Raw genomic sequence first — 4,790 nt, 5'->3', positions numbered from 1 at the left:
TATATATATATATATATACACATAGATACATACACACACACACACACACGATGGTCTTCATTCAGTTTTTGTCTTGATGTGTTTATGTCCCGATGACTTAACAGTTCAACAAAAATGAGTGATAGTACAAGTACCAGGCTTTTAAAAAAATAACTACTGAGATTGATTCATTTGACGAAACATTGTTCAAGGCAGTGCCCCAGTATGGCCAAATATATAAAAAAAAAGGGCATGTAGCTCTTCTACAAGAAACTTGTTCTGGTAGCATAAGCCCACCCCTTCAGGGTTCGTAGACTTGCAAGCTATATGACAACCTCACAAGTGCTGGTGGTACAAAAAAAAGCACCCAGTCAACACTTAACTGTTACGTGTTTAGTATTAGGAAGGGCATGATGCAGTCATTAGACCCCTCAGATCTTGTCAAACCATCCAACTCAGGCCAGCATGGAACGTAGAAGTTAAATGATGATGATGATACACATTCTTATCTGTATACATATTGGTGGTGGAGGCGCAATGGCCCAGTGGTTAGGGCAGCAGACTCGCGGTTTCAATTCCCAGACCAGGCGTTGTGAGTTTATTGAGCGAAAACACCTAAAGCTCCACGAGGCTCCGGCAGGGGATGGTGGCGAACCCTGCTGTACTCTTCCACCACAACTTTCTCTCACTCTTACTTCCTGTTTCTGTTGTGCCTGTAATTCAAAGGGTCAGCCTTGTCACACTCTGTGTCACGCTGAATATCCCCGAGAACTACGTTAAGGGCACACGTGTCTGTGGAGTACTCAGCCACTTGCACGTTAATTTCACGAGCTGGCTGTTCCGTTGATCAGATCAACTGGAACCCTCGACGTCGTAAGCAACGGAGTGCCAACAACATTAGTGGTACAAAAGTATCACAGATGATAAAGAACCCTGGAGGTGCTATGCACCTGTAACCTGATATAAATGCCATTTGCAGATGCTTCTGATAAGAACCCAATCATCATTTTAGCATTTGCTTTCCATGCTGGCATGTGTGTTACACAATTTGACTGAGATTGGTAAGCTGGAGAGCTGCACCAAGATCCAGTCTGTTTTGGCTGGGTTTCTACAGCTGGATGTCCTTCCTAATGCCAACCATGCCAAGAGTGTAGTGGATGCCTCCTACGTGTCACCAGCACTGGCCACAGCGATGATTTCACATGGCTTGATGAGTCTTCTCAAGCACAGCAAATCACCAAAGGTCTTGTTCACTTGTCATCACCTCTGTGAGGTCCAACATTTGAAGATCATGCTTCCTTACCTCATCTCATGTCTTCCACAGGTTCCCGCCACAGTCAGAGATTGGCACTGCCTTACACAGCTGCCCTCATCCATACACATCACATGACCATACCAATAGAATTCAAAAATCTTTAACTTTCACATTATTCTGTCAAAAGCATCATCATTTAACATCCATTTTCCATGCTGGCATGGATTGGACGGTTTGACTGAAAAATGGTAAGCTGGGGAGCTGCACTAGGTTCCAATCTGATTTGGCATGGTTTCTACAGCTGGATACCTTTCCTAATGCCAACCACTCCAAGAGTTCGGTGGGTGCTTTTTATGTGCCACCGGCACAGGTGCCAGTTACAGAACACCAGCATCAGCCACTGGCAGGTCTTCTCAAGCACAGTATGTTGCCAAGGATCTCGGTCACTTATCACTGCCTCTGTGAGGCCCAAAGTTCAAAGGGTGCTTTTTACATGTCACTGGCACGGGTTGCACAAGAGTGAGGGGCAAGGCAGATGTAGTTCTGGGTGGAAAGTGAGAGATTTATAACTGAGGAAAGATAATATTGGTGGCTCAGAAGTGCAATCTATGTAAAATGTGCCATTCTTGTTATCCAGATTAAGCGCCAGACACTACAATAGCTTAGGGTTCAAAAGTTTACTGCTTTTCAATATCTTACTCAAAGACTTAAGGGACCTCCCTGGTGTGGATGTTGACATCTTCAAAAAATCACTGGACCCTCAACTCTCAGGAATACTACATGAAATTACTTTGTGGTGGAAGCACAACTATAAAGATAACTTTAAAATATTACTCTAGGTGTTCACATTAAGGAGGGGAATGTAAAATTTCTTGTTAGTCAGACTGTCTCAGACAAAATGGAAAAGGCGTTTCCCCGTAAGATGGCTTGGGAGATGAACTGGAATGGCCACTCTGACTGACAGGGATCACACTTGCAGACAGTCACGAATAGCAGTGAGCAGGGATATGACCTGGGGTCCAAGGATGCTGGAGGTCTCCACTGCCACGGGCTCAACCATAAACCTGTTGGAGAGTAACTGATACCTTGATAGTTTTTTTCCCCTCATATATTTGTTCTTTTAATATAGTCAGAAGGTATAAGATGAATATACTTATTTCACTTGTTGATATCCATAAGATTATGATTATTTTACGGCCAACATAATGGAAAAAGAATGTGTGTATATATAGTTTTGACTTAGCAACGTTTACCAGAACAAAGACATTTGGGCTTTTTTAACTGACATTAACCCTTAAGCTTTTAAACCAGCCAAATCCAGCCCCAAATATTCTGTCAGTCCTTCTGCATTCTCCAAGGTGATGTGAAGCCTCTGGAGATCTTCCACCCTTAACATCCAGCCATCTGGTCATGACTTGAACTGGTAAACTGGAGTGCTGCACCAGGCTCCAGTCATCTGCAGCTGGATGCCCTTCCTAATAGTGACCGCTTTGCAGGATGTACTGGGTGCCTTTTACATGTCACCAGCACAAGTAACTTCTGCATGTCATCAGCACTGGCAACGACCATGATTAGCTTAGGTTGACATGCCTTCTCAAGCACAGCAAATTGCCAGAAGTCTCAGTCACTTGTCATCGTCTCCATGAGGCTCAACAACTGAAGATCATATTTCACATCTCATCCCGTGTCTTCTTGGGTCTACCTCTTCCACAGGTTTCCTTCACAATTACAAGTCAACACTTTACGCAGTTGTCCTTGTCCATATGCACATCACATCACCATATATTTGTGTTTGTGGATGATCATTTGTTGTTGGCACTCCGTCGCTTACGACTACGAGGGTTCCAGTTGATTCGATCAACGGAACAGCCTGCTCGTGAAATTAACGTGCAAGTGGCTGAGCACTCCACAGACACGTGTGCCCTTAACGTAGTTCTCGGGGATATTCAGCGTGACACAGTGTGACAAGGCTGGCCCCTTTGAATTACAGGCACAACAGAAACAGGAAGTAAGAGTGAGAGGAAGTTGTGGTGGAAGAGTACAGCTGGGTTCGCCACCATCCCCTGCCGGAGCCTCGTGGAGCTTTTAGGTGTTTTCGCTCAATAAACACTCACAACGCCCGGTCTGGGAATCGAAACCGCTATCCCATGACCGCGAGTCCGCTGCCCTAACCACATGGCCAGTACGCCTCCACTGAGAATATATATGTATGTGTATATCTGTGTGCATACACGGTGATTGTCAATTCTTTAGAATTAGTAAATGCTGTCATGAGATCTGGAATGACTTGCAAGTTTAGCTTTAGAGAAACGGACTCTACTGCAGATACCACAAACATTGTCAGGCAGAGAAGTGTTTGGGATTGAGGTCAAGTGCTAGTTTCTCTATGGATTGCACAATTTTTTTTGTTGCAAATGGCTTAACATGTACATGCAGAAGCAGAGGGGGGTGGGGGAGGAGTTGAAAACTAAACCAGAAGCTTTGTTACAGATGGACTGATTCGACCAATGATTTAATAGCAATTTTACTTGTGTCAACATGGAGCTATGGCCATTCTGGGGCACTACCTTTTAATCAAACAAATTACTCCCAGTACTTGTTTTTATAAAATTCTTGTACTTTTTTGTCAGTCTCTACTGCAGAACTGTTAAGTTACGGATACCTAAACAAACCAATTCCTGTTGTTAATTATATATAAAACCTGTTGTCAATTATATATAAAAGGTTTATTAAAAAAAACACCTAATTAATCAATAATGTATTGACCCTTGTTGTTTACAACTTCTTCCCAACGTTCAACAACATTTTCAATACCTCGTTGGTAGAAATCACCCGATTTCTACTAAAAAAATTGATCCAACCAAGCTCTCAATTCTGCATCAGTATTGAACGAAACTCAGCGCATAGCCTTTGAAAGAGATCGAAAGAGGTGGTAAGCTGTTAGTACCAAATCAAGAGAGTACGGCGGGTGTGGCAGCACTTCCCAGCCATGCATTTGAATGGCTTCCTTGGTCATATTGGCGATATGAGGGCGGGAGTTGTCGTGCAGCAGAAGAACTCCAATGCTACCGATTAGGTCTTTTCTCTTGAATAGCTGTGTTGAATTGAGGCATATCAACAAGTATTGCTTTGAGCATGTTGCTCTTAATCGGTTTTTTTATTTCACTTTCTCTGTATGTTTGATTGTTCTTTTTTAAAAATATTACTCGTTTGCTTGTTTATATGTTTAAAATTTACCTGAAGTTAGTGGATTTTTGCTATGACATGATTTAAGAATACATTGATAAAATGCTACCGAAACGGGTGTAGTAAATTTTGATGCCCACTTGTGTTCTTTTATATATATAGTACATATATATACACACACACACACACACACACACACACACACACATGTGGCAGTGCCATGTAAAAGCACCTATGCCATACCATGTGAAAAAGCATCTGTGTGGTACCATGTGAAAAAGCATCTGTGGTACCATGTGAAAAAGCATCTGTGGTACCATGTAAAAAACATCTGTGGTACCATGTGAAAAAGCATCTGTGTGGTACCATG

At 42.7% G+C, this 4,790-nt stretch overlaps 1 protein-coding gene across 1 annotated transcript in view; it reads left to right on the top strand.

The window, feature by feature from the left end:
• The window catches only part of LOC106882307 (NEDD8-conjugating enzyme Ubc12), a 12,866-nt gene that overhangs the window by 1,326 nt on the left and 6,750 nt on the right, over positions 1-4,790 (top strand). The window lies entirely within an intron of this gene.

Source organism: Octopus bimaculoides, chromosome 29 (assembly GCF_001194135.2).
Source record: "Octopus bimaculoides isolate UCB-OBI-ISO-001 chromosome 29, ASM119413v2, whole genome shotgun sequence".
Lineage (NCBI taxonomy): Eukaryota > Metazoa > Mollusca > Cephalopoda > Octopoda > Octopodidae > Octopus > Octopus bimaculoides.
Note: the sequence above shows the minus strand (reverse complement) of the source record. Positions and strands in the feature narration are given on the sequence as shown.